The 20,763-nt window shown below is 54.2% G+C and overlaps 1 long non-coding RNA gene across 4 annotated transcripts; it reads right to left on the reverse strand.

Moving 5' to 3' along the window:
- Positions 1-915: 915 nt before the first annotated feature.
- On the reverse strand, positions 916-9,885 carry LOC102122347 (uncharacterized). Of its 4 annotated transcripts, XR_012415207.1 has the most exons (4): positions 9,508-9,885; positions 5,188-8,299; positions 3,285-3,321; positions 1,407-1,774 (listed from the first exon to the last, which is right to left on the reverse strand). It is a non-coding gene; the product is annotated as an uncharacterized lncRNA (long non-coding RNA). The 4 variants fall into 4 exon arrangements; XR_010588173.2 differs by having other exon boundaries at positions 916-6,496; positions 7,139-8,299; XR_012415205.1 differs by having other exon boundaries at positions 983-3,321.
- Positions 9,886-20,763: the final 10,878 nt, after the last annotated feature.

A 20,763-nucleotide genomic window follows, 5' to 3' on the forward strand; every position in this document is an offset into this window, starting at 1 on the left:
GCTCCTTCAGGCTGAGTTCATGGCCCTGCCCCCTAGTGGCCAGAGCCTGCTTCACAGGATAAGAGCCAGCTAAGTTCCAGGGGCTTTCCAGGAAAAGTGTCCCTTGGAAAGGCCTTTTCACTACTCCCAATAGCACCCTAGAAATGGCTTGGCCTTTTCCCTCCCCTGAACTCCACAGAGAACACAGCCAGCAGAGGACACATTCCCCGCCACCCAGAAATGGGTTTGATTCTCAGCTGAGGGATGGCAGGACTGATAGAGACTGTCAGGCCACACGGCTGCCTGCACAGCACCCCCATGCACCCCCATGCTTGCTCATATATATATATATATATATGAGTATTTATAGATATTAATAGAACACAGCAGGGCATACCACAGAGTATTTATAGATATTTATAGAACAGGGCAGGGCATACCACAGAGTATTTATGGATATTTATAGAACAGGGCAGGGCGTACCACAGAGTATTTATGCATATGTATAGAACAGGGCAGGGCATACCACAGAGTATTTATAGATATTTATAGAACAGGGCAGGGCATACCACAGAGTATTTATGGATATTTATAGAACAGGGCGGGGCATACCACAGAGTATTTATAGCTATTTATAGAACAGGGCAGGGCGTACCACAGAGTATTTATAGATATTTATAGAACAGGGCAGGGCATACCACAGAGTATTTATAGATATTTATAGAACAGGGCAGGGCGTACCACAGAGTATTTATAGATATTTATAGAACAGGGCAGGGCGTACCACAGAGTATTTATAGATATTTATAGAACAGGGCAGGGCATACCACAGAGTATTTATAGATATTTATAGAACAGGGCAGGGCGTACCACAGAGTATTTATAGATATTTATAGAACAGGGCAGGGCATACCACAGAGTATTTATAGGTATTTATAGAACAGGGCAGGGCATACCACAGAGTATTTATAGATATTAATAGAACAGGGCAGGGCATACCACAGAGTATTTATAGATATTTATAGAACAGGGCAGGGCGTACCACAGAGTATTTATAGATATTTATAGAACAGGGCAGGGCATACCACAGAGTATTTGTAGATATTTATAGAACAGAGCAGGGCATACCACAGAGTATTTATAGATATTTATAGAACAGGGCAGGGCGTACCACAGAGTATTTATAGATATTTATAGAACAGGGCAGGGCATACCACAGAGTATTTATAGATATTTATAGAACAGGGCAGGGCGTACCACAGAGTATTTATAGATATTTATAGAACAGGGCAGGGCATACCACAGAGTATTTATAGGTATTTATAGAACAGGGCAGGGCATACCACAGAGTATTTATAGATATTAATAGAACAGGGCAGGGCATACCACAGAGTATTTATAGATATTTATAGAACAGGGCAGGGCGTACCACAGAGTATTTATAGATATTTATAGAACAGGGCAGGGCATACCACAGAGTATTTGTAGATATTTATAGAACAGAGCAGGGCATACCACAGAGTATTTATAGATATTTATAGAACAGGGCAGGGCGTACCACAAAAGGGCACAAGTTTTCAGGAACGGTCACACCTGGATGTGTCAGCTCAGCACTACAACAGACTAAGTCACAGATGAAGGGGGCTGGCTTTGGGGCTGGGGAGCCACTGTCAAGTCACAGGACACCTGCCCAGCACGCCTGGAAAGGGAGGCCTCCGAGAAGAGGAGGATCTGTTTGGAGGTTAAAGTGTGGCTGGGGCTCTCAGGATGGGGTGGACTTGCCTGACCCAATCAGCTGGCAGTCAGAGAGAAGCAGAGAGACAACAGGAGAGATAAAAGCAAGCAGAGAGCTGGTGAGGCAAGCACAGAGCACTGGCACGCCACAGGAGCTGTGGGAGGGCCAGGGAGGGGAGGGCGCAGGTGTGGGTGTGGCAAAGGTTCCTGGAAAAGGGGCTGGAAGGGAAAGGGGAGGAAGATGGAGGGAGGAGCCAGAGCTTCACAGGTAGTGCCTGGGGCTGTGGCAGCCCTCCCCAGCCCACACACGCTGGCCTCACCCATGGCAGCCAGGCAGTGCACCCACAGTTCAGACCAATGCTCAGCCCCCTTGGGCTTCCCCCTTCTCTGGTCACCCTGTCTTCCAACCCACTGGCCCAGGGGCACCTCTTGTTTGGGGAGCCCCACCCAACAGCCAACTGGCCTGATACGGAACACTGCTTGAACCAAAATGGTGAAGCTATAAGGGATGGATGGCTGGAGTGAGTGCCAGAGGCCCCTCTGAGTGGTCAGAAAGACCAGGGTCCTCTGAAGGGAGCCTGGGGAAGGCAGGGAGGGCAGGTAGCTGGATGCCACTGGCCATAGACTTATAAGTCTAAGACGGGAGCCTCAACTGGTTGCGGGGCAGGGGGCCTGCGGGTTTCATAGGTGAGGCTGGGCCCTTCCTGCTGGGAAAAGCAGAAGAGGGAGAGTCTGTGGCAGGAGAGGCAGGTGGGCTCACTAGGCAGAGCTCAGCTGGGCCAAGAGGCACTGTGGTCCCGTTGGCTGAATAGCACAGGTGACCCCTAGGAGCAACTGGCCAAGGTGCGTGAGCCTGCTGGCCAGTGGTAATGCTTCAGCGGGGGCCAGGGACCCTGCCTTCGGTCACACACTAGCAGCTATGATGGTACCTGGGAGGATGGGAAGGGGGCTGTGTGTCCCTTCCTGGCCTGTGAAGTGTGTTGTGGGATGACCATGTGTATGGGACTTTAAGATTTTATCCTAGATCATCACTGGATTGCCGACAGATAGAGGAGGTGGGACCCCGACTATCACCGCTGCTCTGCAGTGGATTCGGCTCTCGGCACTCCCAGGCTGGGAGCTGGATGCCCTGCCCTGGCAGCATGACTCAGACTGCATGACAGGTATGGCGTGCCCAGGATGACGTTCCTAGACCTCTGGCCTCCTCAGAGTCCAGCCCCACACAACACCCTCCAAGCTCCCAGCCCCTACACCATAAACCATGAGCTCTATGCCCTCTCTGATGGCTCCAGAGAGCACCCATGTCTGCCAGCTTGGGCATGGAGCCTGTTCCGAGAGCTCCCAGGCTCAGCCATGGAGGCCATGGGCAGTGGTGCTGAATCCCATGGCTCACAGGGAAGGGAGGTGAGAGAGCCACAGCACGAGGACAGAAAGAGGAAAGAGCAAATCTGCAGCTCCAGAAAGGAGGGGCAGGGAGCCTGGATCTGAGGTCCCAGGTGTGCCCCCCTGTGGAGCTGGTGCAGTGGGGCGGGAATACCATTCATGCAGCAGGTGGCGAGGCATGTACCTACCACGGCTGATGCTCCTCAGGGGCCACTGATAGTGATTCTGAAAGACAGCATCAAATCAACATGGCAGCTCATATGCATGGGTGGGGCAGGCCTGGGGTTGGGGGACACACACATGCACTTGCCGGGGTGTGCACACACATGCTGTGAGGCCCCACTGTTGGCATGCACATGCTAACACACATGCCCACAACACGCATACGCCTCCTTCCCTGCCACCTCCCAGTGCCCAGCACCCTCACTGGCTGGCACATGCAGCACAGATCTGGGGTGTGCAGCCACTCGGCACACTGAAGCACACACATGGGCAGAGTCACAACACAGAAGCTCACCCACACACAGAGGCATTTGCACCAGCTCCCTGCACACTCATGCTGGCATACTCAGAGGACCATCCATGCTGCTCAGGGAGACAGCGCTTGCTCGCTAATGTTCAGCTGCCATTTCTCTACCTAAGAGCCTTCCATGGCTCCCTACTGCCTACAGCATTGAGCCCCAACAAGTCATACTCTTCGGACTTTGAAGTTCTCCACCCTATGCCCCACCCTCCCCACAGAGCTATTTCTCTTTCTGTCTCTGTTCCCTGCTTTGGCCAGTGGCTGTCCTCAGTGAGTCCCACACTAAACCTCTGCCCACACTGCAGCTCTTTACCCAGATACCCTCCAATAACTCATCACATAAGCCTATCTCAGTCATGCCCCGGACTGCATTGAAGCCAGGCTGCCTTGAAGAAGCTCTCCCAGACTGCCCTTTTCCCCAAGGCAGGATCATGACTTGCCAAATGTTTCACATGTGTTAGCAAGACTAGAGTTGGAGCAGACATCAAACCTTACATCCCATATGTCACACCTCACCACAGACCTGGGTTCCAAATACCCTGAAGAGTCTGAACTCATGTTGGTAGTTAGCAAAGTGCTCCTATGGCCACATCTACAGTTAACACAGTATCCCTATGACCACTGTCTCCCTTGATCCCCACAGCCACCCTGGGAGAAAGGCAGAAAGAAATCATTTGATAGAAAGGATGCTGAGGCCGGGCGCGGTGGCTCAAGCCTGTAATCCCAGCACTTTGGGAGGCCGAGACGGGCGGATCACAAGGTCAGGAGATCGAGACCATCCTGGCTAACACAATGAAACCCCGTCTCCACTAAAAATACAAAAAAATTAGCCAGGCATGGTGGTGGCGCCTGTAGTCCCAGCTACTCGGGAGGCTGAGGCAGGAGAATGGCGGGAACCCGGGAGGCGGAGCTTGCAGTGAGCCAAGATCGCGCCACTGCACTCCAGCCTGGGCGACAGAGCGAGACTCCGCCTCAAAAAAAAAAAAAAAAAAAAAAGGACGCTGAGGCTCTGGGAGGGAAAGGAACTTGCCTGAAGTCCCAGGGTGAAGCAGCATCTCTAGACTCCCAGTCTTGCCCAATACCGCACTGCTTGCCTCTACCTATCTCCGTTGGTCATCAGCACATCCTAGGGCAAGCCCCAGTCCTTGCCTCATTTTGGTTTATGGGTGCTGGACCCACAGCCCCACTCTCCAGCCATTTGGAAACAAAAACAGATACTATTGTTCTTCCTTAGAGAACGTGGCCAGTGGAAACAGGGCACACTGGGAATCAGAGTGAATGTCCTTGAAAGAGGGCCATGGGTCAACAAGACCAAGCCAGAGGATGTAGAATGCTTTTCCTTAGAAATCTTTGGGAATGAAGTGGGCTTCAGACACTCCCATCCCTTCCCCAGCAGCCACCCCTACCACATTGGTTTAGACTGGGTAAGGTGGCGGGGGGGGAGGTGGATAAAAAATCAGATTGCTCATGGCCCCCAGGCTCCTTCCCTAGCTGCTTCTGTCCTAGCCCAGGCTTGGTGCCATTCTCACATTCTCACACTCATGTGATGTGTCACACACATCACAAACCTTGATGGTCACACAGTCACAGCCTGGTCTCTGCTCCTGTGGTCCAGTGGCTGGACACCCCCTGGGATGGCTCAAAGGAGTCAGGACTTGGAAGTGGGGACATCAGGGTAGCTGAAGGAAATCCACACACCCAGCGTATCTCAGGGTTCAGGCTCTCTGACCTGAGGTAGGCTCCCCAGGGGCTGGGAGAGGAGTTGGAGGGAATGGAGGATGGAGGACAGCGAGGAGGAGGAGGAATGCAATGTGTGGGGCGGCCACCAAGAATGAAAATAGAGGGAAGTGCCATGTACATGCTGGAAAGAAGGGGGCAGGTGGGACGAGCCCCATAGCCCCCTCCCCAAAAACGACCACCTCCGGGAGTCAGCACTCCCTGGGGGGCAGGCTCCACCAGCCCTCAGCCATACGTGGCTCCAGCATCCATGGTCCCAGTGCCTTGGAAGGAGAGGGCTGGTTCTGGCAGCCAGGTCCGATGCTCTGGAATCCAGTCCCATGTCAGGGGAACATCTGACCCCTTCCCTGCCCAGTTCAGTGTTGTGGGACAGGGCTGCTGTCAAGACAATCCCCAGTCCTGCCCTCCTCCCTGAGTGGGCCAGATAGCCCATGTAGCCTCTTCCCCACTTGCCTTTGTGGCACTGCCAGCCTGGTACCCTGGTGCCCATTCAGTCTAGTCCTTCGTATTGCTGGGGCACGGGGAAGCTCTGAGTAACGTGGGACTATAGAGTGCGCGAGGGTTGCTGATGGCCAGGTCCCGTGCCCTCCCCATTCCTGTGCATTCTTGACAAAGGCTCCCAGCAACCGAGGGTACACAGCAGCTGTAGACACCAGCCTGATGAATATCTCATTGTGGGGAGGGGGCCATAGCAGGAGTGGGGCTCCAGGGAAATACAGAACCTGGGACTGGGAGGTGTTGATGTGAGAGGCCCAAGAAACCTCTGCTTTGCATTTCCTGAATGCCATCTGCGCCTCTCAGGAGGGAGAGTGCCAGGCTCAGGAGGTCCCTGCCCAAGCAAGGGAGCTTAGAAAGGGGGCTGGGGTGGGCTATGCCATTTTCAAGGGCTGGCGGGGGGACCAGCCAGCCAGACCCCTCTGGAGGTACTTGGGGCAGTACCGCCTGCCATGGCTCCTGAGTGACAGAGTCAGCTCTGCGCCCCACAAGACCGCTCCCTACCCAGAACTCACTGTGATCATGTGCTGGATCCAGATGCCCATGCAGCCTCCTGGCAGGGGCATCAGTTGCACCACCTGCCCAGGACAGCCCACGGAAGAGTCTGCGCCACTCTGCCCTGCTATGGAACAACTCCTGTTCTGCCTTCGGGAAGAGGTGTTCGTTTAAGCGATGACTGGGCTGGCCCCCATGGCACAGTTATCACAGAGTCTGCTGCTACCCATGGCTGAGAGCTCTAGTTCTTCCTAGTGGTCTCTGAAGCCACCAGGACGGATGAACCGTGGCTTCACCCTCTTGGCTGACTCAGCTGCCTTTCATCAGCTCATCTGCCCCTAGGATCCACTGTCTCTGGCTGGCACCTGACCTGAGCCCCAGGCTCACGCCTCTGCCCACAGGCCCAGCAGCTGCTTCATCTCCAACTCCAACCCTCTGGACCAAGCGTTGCCCCTTGCCAGCTACTGGGGTACCACTAGTGCCCCCTCTCCAGACCCTTGGGTCTGGCTGTAGCTTTCTTCTGGAAGCCACACCCCAAGACCCCAGCCCTGCTCTAGGGCCCTGTATCCCCAACTTCCTGCATCCTTCTTTCTCCTTCTGGGAACATGAACTTGCTCTGCCAGCCTGGTGGTTCCTGGAGGGCAGGACACCAGGGCCTGGGCCATGGCAGGACTGGGAGTGTCTGCTGCCAGCGATGCTGGAACCTGCACCCATGTCCACATGATGTCTGTGGCACAGCAGCCACCTGAGGCTGTGGGCATCTGAGTGGTGGCTGCAGAGTGAGGCCCTTACCTCTGCCTGAGTGAAGTTCACCATGTCCTCCCCTATGCTGTCCTGCTGGGCATGGAACAGCCGGCCCGGCTGGGGGCCCGGGACCACACCATAGAGCAGAAGCTAGGAGTTGGTGTCTGCGCTGGAGCTGGCTCTGAGGCTCTGGCTGCTGAGTGGCTGGACGGACCCTTCCAGATGCAAAAGGGGCCATCACCCTTTGAAATCCAGGCACAGGCCTGTCTCTCCAGAGAGGCAGCGTGACCCTGGCGTGCCACCCTCAGCTCTGCCCCAGCTCCTGGCACACCCCGGAATGCCCACAATCAGCACACCCGTCCAGCCAGACAGTCAGCGTCTGGCTGCCCTCCAGCGAGAGGAGCACTTGCTTCTGGGCCATCACTCGGAAGAAGTGTCTGGAGGAAGTGTGCTTGTCATCAGAGAAGCCGAAGTAGATGCCTCCGTCCAGGGCTCCTGAAGACAGAGTCATTGGGTCCGGCTGGCCCGAGCTGGCTCCCCATCTCAGGGCACCCCTGCAGGCAGCAGGAACCCAGGGCCTGGCCATCAGCACCCACCTCTCTGTGAGAACAGCACGAGCCCACCGCCCAGCTGGGCCTGCATGAAGCTGCGCACCTCGGTGCCCGGCGCTGCCCACAGCACTACCCGCCCTTTGCTGGGCTGCTCAATGGCGTAAACCAGATGCTCAGGGGCCCAGAGTAACTGTCCATGCTCCTCAGGGCCTCTGCAGGGATGGGCACAGTGGCCCCCTCCCACATCTGGGGACACAGGCCTGTGAAGGTTCTGCCTTGCCCTGCTCACCCACCCCTTCCTCCCCAGCCCTGGGCTGCCACCAGGGTTCCAATCCTGCTGTGGCTCAGGCCCTCAGGTGGCATCGAGGCTGGCACTGCTCTGGCTCCCCTGCACAAAGGGCCCTCCCCACATTCACCTTCCCTGTCACCCCAGGGAAGGCCCCAAGGAAGGTCACCCTCCAGGCCCAGCTTCCTTGCTCTCCATCTGCCCTAGTCCTGCGTGTCCCTCAAGGCCAGCTTGTGTCCCCTACCCAGGAAGGCCCCAGTTCTTACGCTCACCAAGTTCTCACCCCCAGAAATCCCCAACGTTGACCAACAGTGCTCCTTAATCTGTCTCACTGGTGGGGCAGGGGTCTCCTTTCAGAGCCTCCATGTGTGCCTGGCCAGGGTGGGGCACAGGTGGGAATGGTGATTTTAGAAACGGGCCCTCCCTCCGGCTGAGGGAGGGGTGGGTGGCGCGGAGAGTGGGGGGCTGATGGTTGGCATGTTCTGCAGCACAGAATCAGCGCTGCGATGGGCCCAGGTGCTTCCAGAGCAGTTACGGGCCCTCCTCATGTTGGGCGAAGGGGACCCTTTTTCAGGCCTCCCACTTGCAAGCAGAGCAGGCGCCTGTTCCTGAGGTCCTGGTACCAGTCTTGGTGGGTCAATTACTTGTGGGCAGAGCTGCAGTGGGACTCACATGCCCGGGAAACAGAGCTTTCTGGCATTCTTGGGCTTCCTTCCCTGGCCCCAGGGAGCCCTCAGGCTGAGTCTTGGCAGAAGGGGCCATAATGTGGGGGACAGGGCCCCATTGCTGGGCTCCCAGACCAAACACGGGTGGATGGCACCACCTGGAGGCCATACTGACACACAGCTGTCCTGGCTTGTGGTTCCAGGGGCCTGTGGCCTCTGCACCATGAGGCCACCCTCTATGGGCACATCCTAGACTACCAAAGCCCCCCTCAGCGCCCCATGTCAGAGACAGCCCAAGTCAGCTCTCCTGTGGAACCTTCAGTGACTCTTGCTGACCCAGGAGGACGCACCCCAGAAGCCGGCATTCAAAGCCCTGCCATGTGGGCTTAGTGAAGCCATGCCCTTTCTGTTCTACCAGAACTACTTTCACAACCATAGAGAAGTTCCACCCCATGTCTGGGCCTCAACTTCCACCTCTGCCAAATGGGGGCCCTGCTCTGCTGTGGCACAAGGGGCAGGAGTTTGGGGAGCCAAGCCACGGCCTTTACTTGCTGGGGTGAAGGTGGGAAGCTTATTGGCTCCTGCCCTGACACCTGCCCTTATGGGCTTGTAAGTGATTCTGTCGGGAGTTCTGGTCCTGAGCCACAGGAGAAGGAACAGCAGAGCCACCCGTGGCCGCTCAGAAGTCTGCCTAACTTACCTGCAAGTGTCCATGACAAAACCTCCCACCTGTGTTCCGTTTCAGCACAATCTCACAACTCTCCTTCCAACAACCCCGTGAGGCATGCGGCAGCGTCCCCATTTTGCAGAGGAGGAAACTGAGGCTCAGACAGGGGGAGCTCTGTGCTGGGAAGTAGGGGACGCTGGCCTCTTTCTCGAAGCAGACATGGGGGATGGTGCCGGGAATACTCTCACCTGCAGGCCTGTGTTTGTAGTGAGGACGGGGGGTTGGTCATTGACAGGCAGGACGGTGACAGTGAAGGCCACAGGATGGCTCTGGTGGTCCATCTCGGAGGTGTCAGTCATCAGGACAAAACTGTCTGTCAGTGTCTCGCTCCCGTCGTGCACGTAGCGGATCAGCTGCTCTTCCACCTACGGGCAGGCCCAGGGCTAGTCAGGCCCCAGCAGCACCCTTCATGTCCTGCCTTTGGGTGCAGGAGGAGACTGACTCTTTTAGGGCTTCAGCTTCCATTGGTGGAAAATGGGGACCATAAGTTCTGGCTCCCAGAGGAGCTGTGAGGAAGAAAGGAGATACAGTATTTAAAGCACAGGTGCTTCCGAAATGTGACTCCCCATCTCCTCTCTGTGTATAACCCCCACACTGGGAGTACCCAGGGTTCCCTGGGTACTCTGTGTCCCAGAGCTGGGCTGCAGCCCCTGGGCCTCTCTCACAGCTGTACCTCTCTCCAGGAAGGCGCTGAGGGTCCTGGCTTGAGGTCCGTCCTCCTTCTGCAGGGCCCCATGCCAGGGTGGCTCCAGCACCTGCAGGCTGAGGCCTGGGAGACTGGGGAAGTAGGGCCCGGTGACACGGAGCAGTGGAGGGGCCAGGGTGAGGCTGCCACCCTCAGGGACGCTGAAGTTTTGTGCATCCAGTGGGATGGCAGCGGGCAGCACCTCCAGCTCCACGTGGACGCCCTTGAGGGGAGCACCCAGGCCTGAGGGCACATCCAGCGAGAAGGCATCACTCCAGGCCTCAGGGCGGGAGTGCAGGTACAGGACTCTGCCCGCGTCCACTGCCTCCTGGGAGAAGCTCTGCACGGGGTCCAGGCTGGGTGGCTCATCTGCCAAGATGCCACAAGACACCATCACCACGCAGCTGGCACTTGGTGGACTCTTCACTGAGAATATGATGTCTGCCGGCGGCACTGCCTCCTGGGCTGCCTGGTTAACAGAGGTCATGAGGACTCACAGGGGGCCACAGAGGCAGTCTCTGAGGGGCCATTGTGGCCCTAAGCAGCCAGAACAGGCTTGATCTTGCCCCACTTATTCCTCCAGATACCACTGCTCATTTAGACACACAAGCACACACATGGGTTCACACACACAGCAGCCAGGCATGCAGCTGGTCACATTTTTTGTTTTTTGACAGTCTCATTCTGTCACCCAGGCTGGAGTACAGTGGTGTGATCACAGTTCCCTGAAGCCTCAACCTCCCAGACTCGAGGGATCCTCCCACCTCAGCCTCCCAAGTAGCTGTGACCACAGGCACGTGCCATCATGCCCAGCTAATTTTAAATTTTTTGTGTAGAGATGGGGTTTCACTGGTTTGCCCCGGCTGCTGGTCACATGTTAGTACCCACCCCACACACGGTTACAGGGGGTCAGTCACACAGCTTGAGATGCACTCCCTCGGGGAGGTACCTAATCACATATCCCCAGACTCAGTGACACAGACACACAAGTTCATCATATGCTGACACAGTCACACATGTACATATGCGCGTGTACACACACACACACACACACACACACACACACACACACACACACACACACACAGGCCTACCTGCTCAGGATCTGTTCAGGTCTGTGGCTGGTTTCCAGGCAGTGCTTCCCCAGCCCCTGCTATTACCACCCAGGACCATCAGAGGGCGCTCTGCCCCACCCCTCCTGGAGGCACAGCCGCCTTTAGCCCAGGCCCTATGGAGCTCAAGCCCCAAAGGCCACATGGGCTCCCTCACCTGATGGGCCAGTCACAAGAGGCTAAACCACTCTCAAACTCACATTCTTGTTCTATGCCTTTGCCTGGAATGTTCCTTCTGCCTGGAATACCACTCCCCATTCTCTGCTCCTGATGGCCTGTGCTCTTCAGAGCCCGGCCCAAATGCTGCCTCCTCCTTCGAGGCCTTCCTAATGCAAGATTTGCTGGCTCACTGTCAGCCTCAAGCTCCAGACATGCAGACAAGAAGGGTCTCCGAAATGAGCAGTGTAGGAGAGTAAGGCCGAGAGTGGGCAAGGACTGGCCTGAGGTCACAGGGCAAGTCAGCGAGCCTTCTGGAGGGCCCGTGGCTGCTCTGTGTGGTTCCTGGGTGGGTAGAAGCCCTTGACCGACCCTCCTAGTCCTGGTCTGGGCTCTGAGAAAATAGCGGGGAACATGTGGATCTGAAGAGCAGCCACCTGTCTCCACGGCCAGCAATCCCCAAAGTTCAGGACCCGTGATGCCCTCCCAGGAAACTGACTGCAATGCAGATTCTTGGGCTCCACTTCAGAGATTCAATAGGGCTTGGTGGGGCCCGGAAATCTGCATGCTCAACCACGCCATGGACACGAGTGGACATGAACTCTGGAGGCACACACAACTCCCAGGAGGATGGGTGTACAGCAAGCTCCCCAGAAACTCTTGGGAGCACAACATATACGGGAGCACATCTGAGACCCATGCACACATGCAACTGGGACCACCACAGCCACAGCCCAAGTCACATGTGTACCTGGCATGGAAGCTGGGCCGGAGGCCCTCTACCTGGCCCACACCCCCACTCACCACCTCCAGCTGGTCCCTTCTGATCTCAGCTGCCTCTCCCTGGAAGACATAGATCTTCTTGTGCCGGACCAGCTTCAGTGGGGCCAGTGGGCCCTCTAGGCAACGGTCACTTGTAGGGTGGCATCCGTGTGCACTGGCCCCACTTCCATTGAGAAGGTCAGGGTGCTGCGGGGGCTGAGGCTGCCATTGAGGTCTTAGAGAACAGCCCCATCCAACAGGTCCTCCTGGGAGAAGGCTGTGGCTGGCTGAGTGGCCCAGAGCAACTGCCCCCAGCGAGGGCCGGCTGTGACATGGTAGTGCACCTCATCCCCACTGCGGATATCAAGGTTGGTGTCCAGGTGGAGCTTGGCTGTGTTGATGGTGCCCTGGCCTCCTTGAGGGACCACGAGGCCGGAGCCTTTGGCCACACAGAGGTAGGGCTCCAAGGCCTGCACCTCCAGCAGCGCAGTGGTCTGGTGTTGCCCATCGGACATCTGCAGCTGGATCCAGCCATGATCAGCCCAAGTGCATGAACAGGACTCACCTCTTCCTGAGGCCTCCTGGGTGATTTCCTCGCCACGTAATTCTATCTCAGTTATGGCCCGGGCTGCACTGAAGCCAGGCTGCCTTGAAGAAGCTCTCCCAGACTGCTCTTCATGACTTGCCAAATGTTTTGCATGTTAGCAAGACTGGAGTCGGAGCAGGGATCAAACCTTACATCCCATATGTCACACCTCACCACAGACCTGGGTGCCAAATACCCTGAAGAGTCTGAACTCACGTTGGTAGTTAGCAAAGTGCTCCTACAGCCGCATCTCCAATTAACACAGCATCTCTATGGCCACTGTCTCCCTTGATCCCCACAGCCACCCTGGGAGAAAGGCAGAAAGAAATCATTTGATAGAAAGGACGCTGAGGCTCTGGAAGGGAAAGGGACTTGCCTAAAGGCCCAGGGTGAAGCAGCATCTCTGGACTCCCAGTCCAGTGGTCTTGCCCAATACCATGCTGCTTGCCTCTACCCACCTACATTGGTCATAGGGCAAGCCCCAACCCCTGCCTCATTTTGGTTTATGGGCGCTTACCCTACAGTCATTTGGAGACAAAAACAGATGCTATTGTTCTTCCTTAGAGAACGTGGCCAGTGGAAACAGGGCACACTGGGAATTAGAGTGAATGTCCTTGAAAGAGGGCCATGGGTCAACAAGGCCAAGCCAAAAGATGCAGAACGCTTTTCCTTAGATATTTGGTAGTGAAGCAGGCTTCAGATACTCCTGTCCCTGCCGCTGCAGCCACCACTACCACATTGATTTAGACCAGGTTGGGTGGGGCGGGGGTGGGGGCGGAGAAAAACATCAGACTGCCCATGGCCCCCAGGCTCCTGTCTTAGCCCAGGCCTGGGTGCCATTCTTACACTTGTTGCAAGCTCCCCCCACACATCACACACCTTGATGGTCGCACAGTCACAGCCTGGTCTCTGCTCCTGTGGGCCAGTGGCCGGACACCCCTTGGAATGGCTCAAAGGAGTCAGGACTTGCAAGTGGGGACATCAGGGTAGCTGAAGGAAATCCACACAACCAGAGCAGATCGGGGTTCAGACTCTTTCACCTGAGGTAGGCTCCCCAGGGGCTGGGAGAGGAGTTGGAGGGAATGGAGGATGGAGCACAGACAGAAGAAGAAAGGAGGAGGAATGCAACGTGTAGGGTGGCCACCAAGAGTGAATATGGAGGGAAGCGCCATGCAAGTGCTGGAAAGAAGCGGGCAGGTGAGAGGAGCCCCATAGCCCCCTCCCTAAAAACGACCACCTCCGGGACTCAGTACTCCTTTGGGGGCAGGCTCCGTCAGCCCTCGGCCACTCAGGGCTCCAGCACCCACGGTCGGAATGCCTGGGATGGAGACGGCCGGTTCTGCCACAAGGTCCGATGCACTAGAATCCAGCCCCATTTCCCTCCCGGCCACGCCCGTCCGGCGGCCTCTCCCACCGTATTCACCCCTTACTCACCTGGGGACCCCGGGCAGGGCGCGAGGGCACCTGCTGGGGGAGGGCGGAAGGGGTCAGGGGAAGCCCCCGGCCTGGAGGGTACAAGAGGCGCTTCCCCTAGGGCGGACCCAGCAGGCAGAGGCTGGGGGCACGGCGGGGGCTCCGCGCTGCGTCGTGGGGCTGGACTCGGGCGACCTGCGGGCGACAGGGAGCGAGGAAAGGATAGAGGAGTGATGAGTGGCCCCGCCCACCCTGAGGCCCCGCCCCAGCCCAGTGCCAGCCAGGCCCATGCATGCAAGATCCTCCCTGCCTGCCCGAGGCGGTCGCCGGAGCTTAAGCCCCGCCGCCAGCGGCACCAAAGTCCCAGCTCCACCCCGCCCGGCAGGCAGAGCTCCACGGCAAGCCCCGCCCTCTCTAAGCTCCGCCTCTTGCTTCAAGTGGTAGCCACTCTGGGGAAGGGGCGCGCCACTGCCTGGTCTGGTACTTCTCCTGTAGCCCGGGCTAGGGGGCTTTGGGGTCGTGGGAGCCGGCTGTGGTACCTGCGTCCGGCCGGGACGCTCTGCACCTGCAGCTAGGAGTCATCTACAAACCCCGTGGGCGTGCTGACGGTGGTCGTGTTAATGTCATCGATGATGCTGGGCGCCTCCCTCAGCACGTGGTGCATGCGCAGCATCTCTTTGCACCGCTGTGCCTGCTCTGAGGACTCCTCCATCAGCTGTTCTGGTTCCCACGGGAGTACAGGTTGGCCAGCAGCTCCGAGAAGATGAACTCGTTGGTCTGAGAGTGGGCAAAGAGGGAAGGAGGTTGGAACCTGATGCCTGTGCCGCCCTGGCCGCCCCGCCGGGCTCTGCTGGGACTGTTTGCTGGACTTGGAACCCCGAGTACAGCTTTTCAGACACTGCTTCTACACTGCTTACACTCCTTCGAAGGTCTGCCTCCCCACCGCCCTTTTCTCACTCAGATGAGGACACTGAGGTCCAGAGGAAAAGTCACCTGTCTAAGGTCACAGATCTGGGAGGGGACTCAGGATCTACCATGCCACCAGGACATCTGTCTACTCAGTTTTTAAAAATTTTTTTGGAGCTAGGATCTCCCTTTGTCGCCAGGCTGGAGTACAGTGGGCGAGATCACCGCTCACTGCAGCGTCAACCACCTGGGCTCAAAGTGATCCTCCAACGTCAGCCTGTCGAGTAGCTAGGACTACATGCACCTGCCATCACCAAGCCCAGCTAGTTTTTTAAATTTTTGTGTGGAGATGAGGTTTCATTATGTTGCCCAAGCTGGTCTTGAACTCCTGGGCTGAAGCAATCCTCCCACCTTGGCCTCCCAAAGTGCTGGGATTACAGGCATGAGCCACTGTAATCCCACATTGTATTTCTGTGGGACAACTCTGGTCTGGACCATGCCTCCCTTTCTGAGGCTGGTCCCATAAGGCTGGTCGGCATCTCCCCCAGGCCAACATGGCCACCTGGGTCTCCAGTGCTACAGGAACCCCCTACTCCCATGAGGCGGCACATGCACGTCATGAGGTGGATGATGGTCTGGGCATGAGGTCCTGCATGTTTTTGTTGACAATGGCCATGTACGAGTCCACCAGGTTCTGAATGGTCTCCACTTGCTGCTCCAGCTGTGGTCCATGGAGTGCATGAAGCTGTCGGAGTCATTCCCCTCGGTCTTGTTGGCCTGTCATGAAGAACACAGGGCATCAGGGTACACAGGCCATGTAGCCAGGCTCCAGGCATCTCCTGCAAGGGTACCTGGAACATTGATGCAGAGAGAGAAGCAACTGGCCTAAACAGACACCCAGATCCCCACATGCTCTAAAGGGTTTCAGGTCTCTGCCCATCCCTGTATCTCTCAGGACCCCAGACTCCCCTGATTCAGCCTCATTTGTTTCTGACTATAGTACCCAGAGTTTGCCTCAATTTCCCAATCCAGAAATGAGAAAACAACATCTGCAGGTCCTTTGCTTAAAGACCTGGCCAGAGCTGGTGCCAGGCTGCAGACGCCTGGCAGGAAGCAAGAGAAGGTCACACTCACTTTCTTCTTGTCCTGGGAGGCCCACACACAAACATTGCCACCACTGCTGGCACCAGGGAGCACAGCCAAAGTAGACACACACAGCGGGGAAAAGGGGATAGGTTGAGTGAAGCTGGGACACTGCACCCCAACTCTAAGGCTCCTCTAGACAGTGCCACAGTGAAATAGGGGAGAAAAGAGAAAGCAGTCACAGGAAACCAGCATCATAGAAAGGGCATGCAGGAAATACCATCTGTGGCAGAGACGGAGACACAAAACTGCCACTGGAGAAGGATGGGAGGACCAGAAAACTTAACTCTGATCTCACCCCCAGAGTAGATAGTGGGGAGGATTCCTGGTTATTTCTGAGCCAAATAAGGGCTCAGAAACATGGCATGAGTTGGCATCACTGTGGATGGTGCCCCAGGGCCCACTAGTATCAGCAGCTTGCCCCTCCCCTCCTTGCCTTGCCGCTCACCCCAACACACTCAAGGTACATGCCAGCCCTCAGAAAGGAGGACTTCCAGCTCTTCACCTCCTCCTGTGTCTCACGGGCCAGCTGCTGATAGTCCTTGTAGATATTCCTGCAAGACAGGGCAGGCAGTGAGGGCAGATGGGCAAAGCCCCACTCTCACTGGGGGTTAGGGGCATGCCTGGACTTGGAGATCATCACACCTGAGGCAAGTCCTGGCTTGCTCATTTCCCAGCTGTGTGATTCTGGGCAAATCCCTTCCTTTCAGCCTCAGTTCCCTTATTGGGAAGATGGGTTAATAATAATTCCTGCCTTGTTATGGTTTGGCTGTGTCCCCATCCAAATCTCAACTTGAATTGTATCTCCCAGAATTCCCACGTGTTGTGGAAGGGACCCAGGGAGAAGTAATTGAATCAGGGGGGCTGGTCTTTCCTGTGCTATTCTCATGATAGTGAATAAGTCTCATGAGATATGATGGGTTTATCAGGGGTTTCTCCTTTTGCTTCTCTCATTTTCTTCTGCTGCTGCCAATGTAAGAAGTTCCTTTCGCCTCTCCCCATGATTCTGAGGCCTCCCCAGCAATGTGGAGCTACAAGTCCAATTAAACCTCTTTTTCTTCCCAGTCTCAGGTATGTTTTTATCAGAAGTGTGAAAATGGACTAACACATTAAATTGGTACCCTTAGAGTAGGGCATTGCTGAAAAGATACCTGAAAATGTGGATGTGACTTTGGAACTAGGTAACAGGCAAAGGTTGGAACAATTTGGAGGGCTCGGAAGAAGGCAGAAAAATGTGGGAAAGTTTGGAACTTCCTAGAGACTTGTTGAATGGCTTTGGCGCAAATGCTGATAGTGATACGGACAATAAAATCCAGGCTAAGGTGGTCTCAGATGGAGACAGGAAACTTGTTTGGAAGTGGAGCAAAGGTGACTCTTGTTATGTTTTAGTAAAGAGACTGGTGGCATTTTGCGCCTGCCCTAGAGATTTGTGGAACTTTGAACTTGAGAGAGAAGATATAGGGTATCTGGTCGAAGAAATTTCTAAGTAGCAAAGCATTCAAGAGGTGACTTGGGTACTATTAAAGGCACTCAGTTTTATAAGGGAAGTGAGCATAAGTTTGGAAAACTTGCAGCCTGACTATGCGATAGAAAAGAAAAACCCATTTTCTGGGGAGAAATTAAAGTCAGCTGCAGAAATTTGTGTGCATAGCAAGGAGCCTAATGCTAATCCCCAAGACCATGGGGAAAATGTCTCCAGGCCATGTCAGAGGCCTTCACAGCAGACCCTCCCATCACAGGCCTGGAGGCCCAGGAGGAAAAAGTGGTTTTGTGGGCCAGGGCCAGGGACCCTGTGCTGTGTGCAGCCTAGGGTCTCAGTGCCCTATGTCCCAGCCACTTAGCCGTGGCTGAAAGGGGCCAACATACAGCTCAGGCTGTGGCTTCAGAGGGTGGAAGCCCCAAGATTTGGCAACTTCCATGTAGTGTTGAGCCTGTGAGTGCACAGAAGTCTAGAATTAAGGTTTGGGAACCTCCACCTAGATTTCAGAGGATGTATGGAAATGCCTGGATGCCCAGGCAGAAGTTTGCTGCCGGGGCCCTCATGGAGAACCTCTGCTAGGGCAGTGCAGGAGGGAAATGTGGGGTCAGAGCCCACCCCACAGAGTCCCTCCTGGGGCACTGCGTAGGGGAGCTGTGAGGAGGACAACTGTCCTCCAGACCCCAGAATGGTAGATCCACTGACAGCTTGCACCATGTGCCTGGAAAAGCTGCAGATACTCAATGCCAGCTCATGAAAGCAGCTGGGAGGAAGGCTGTACCCTGCAAAGCCACAGGGGTGGAGCTGCCCAAGACCATGGGAACCCAACTCTTGCATCAGTGTGACCTGGATGCGAGACACGGAGTCAAAGGAGATCATTTTGGAGCTTAAAATTTGACTGTCCTGGCCGGGTGCAGTGGCTCAAGCCTGTAATCCCAGCACTTTGGGAGGCCAAGATGGGCAGATCACGAGGTCAGGAGATCGAGACCATCCTGGCTAACACTGTGAAACCCTGTCTCTACTAAAAAAAAATACAAAAAAAAATTAGCTGGACATGGTGGCGGGCGCCTGTAGTCCCAGCTACTCAGGAGGCTGAGGCAGGAGAGTGGCGTGAACCCAGGAGGCGGAGCTTGCAGTGGGCTGAGATTCGGCCACTGCACTCCAGCCTGGGTGACAGAGCCAGACTCCATCTCAAAAAAAAAAAAAATTTGACTGTCCCCCTGGATTTCGGACTTGCATGGGCCTTGTAACCTCTTTGTTTTGGTCAATTTCTCCCATTTGGAACAGCTGTATTTACCCAATAACTGTACCCTTATTGTATCTAGGAAGTAACTAGTTTGTTTTTTATTTTACAGGCTCGTAGGTGAAAGAGACTTCCTTTGTTTCAGATGAGACTTTGGACTGTGGACTTTTTGGGTTAATGCTGAAATGAGTTAAGATTTTGGGAGACTGTTGGGAAGGCATGATTGGTTTTGAAATATGAGGAAATGAGATTTGGAGGGGCCAGGGGTGGAATGATATGGTTTGGCTGTGTCCCCACCCAAATCTCAACTTGAATTGTATCTCCCAGTATTCCATGTTATGGGAGGGACCCAGGAAGTGGTAACGAATCATGGAAGCTGGTCTTTCCCGTGCTATTATCATGATAGTCAATAAGTCTCATGAGATCTGATGAGTTTATAGGGGTTTCTGCTCTTGCTTCTCTCTCATTTTCTCCTGGCACTACCATGTAAGAAGCGCCTTTCACCTCCCGCCATGATTCTGAGGCCTCCCCAGCCATGTGGAGCTATAGGTTCCATTAAGCCTCTTTTTCTTCCCAGTCTCAGGTATGTTTTTATCAGCAGTGTGAAAACGGACTAATACATGCCTCTTTGGATCACTGTGAGGATTCGTCAAAACATTATCCTAAAAAGAAAAAAAATAAGTTAAAAGTCTTGCTTAAATATGACAAGCTTATAAAAATTAACAGAAGCGTTATATTAGAATTTCTAAAGTCATTTCCATTGAAATCAAGAATAAGAAAAACATGCTGCTTTCCTCAGTGTTAGTCAACATTATTTAAAATGTTTAGCTAATTAAAGTGAAAAAAAGAAAACAATTGGTATGTATATCATACAAAAAAGGTAAAATTGAATATTTTCGCATATAATAGAGAACAGAGAAAATTTGATTTTAATAAGATAAATACTACTACCATTAAAATAATTTAATAAAATATCTTAAATCAAGATATACACAGTACATAAAAAATATTAGCCTTTCTCAATATGAGGAATAACTAGTCATGGATATAAATTTATTTTTTAAATAACACATAAAAGCATTATATATTACATAGGAATACATATAAAACCATTATCTATTATTTAGAAATGCAAAAATACATTTAAAAAATGTTTAAATGCCTGGGAATTATACACACTGGCTCCTAGACACTAGCCACATATTTAGAAAGGGGGAAGATGAAAGAATGTCATCACATTCTATAAATATGTCAAAATGTTAAAATCTAGTGAGTATGAGAGGAGGGTACATGTTGCCTGGAATATTTTGTATATTTCTCTGTATATTTGAAATATTTAATAGTACAATTTTAAATTTGAAATAGCTTCTTTAAAATCATGATAAGGCCGGGCCTGGTGGCTCATGCCTGCAAATCCAGCACTTTGAGAGGCCCAGATGGGTGGGTAACTTTAGGTCAGAAGTTCGAGACCAGTTTGACCAATATGGTGAAACCCGTCTCTACTGAAACTACAAAAATTAGCCAGGCGTGGTGGCATGCACCTATAGTCCCAGCTTCTTGGGAGGCTGAGGCAGGAGAATTGCTTGAACCTGGGAGGCGGAGGTTGCAGTGAGTTAGATTGTACCACTGCACTGCAGGCTGGGTGACAGAGCAAGATTCCATCTCAAAGAAAAAAAAAAATCGGCCCGGTGCGGTGGCTCACGCCTGTAATCTCAGCACTTTGGGAGGCCAAGGTGGGCGGATCACGAGGTCAGGAGATTGAGACCATCCTGGCTAACATGGTGAAACCCTGTCTCTACTAAAAATACAAAAAAATTAGCCAGGCATGGTGGCGGGCGCCTGTAATCCCAGCTACTCAGGAGGCTGAGGCAGGAGAATGGCCGTGAATCCGGGAGGCGTAGCTTGCAGTGAGCCAAGATCGCACTATTGCACTCCAGCCTGGGTGACAGAGCAAAACTCTG

Source organism: Macaca fascicularis, chromosome 7 (genome assembly GCF_037993035.2).
Source record: "Macaca fascicularis isolate 582-1 chromosome 7, T2T-MFA8v1.1".
Taxonomy (NCBI): Eukaryota; Metazoa; Chordata; class Mammalia; order Primates; family Cercopithecidae; genus Macaca; species Macaca fascicularis.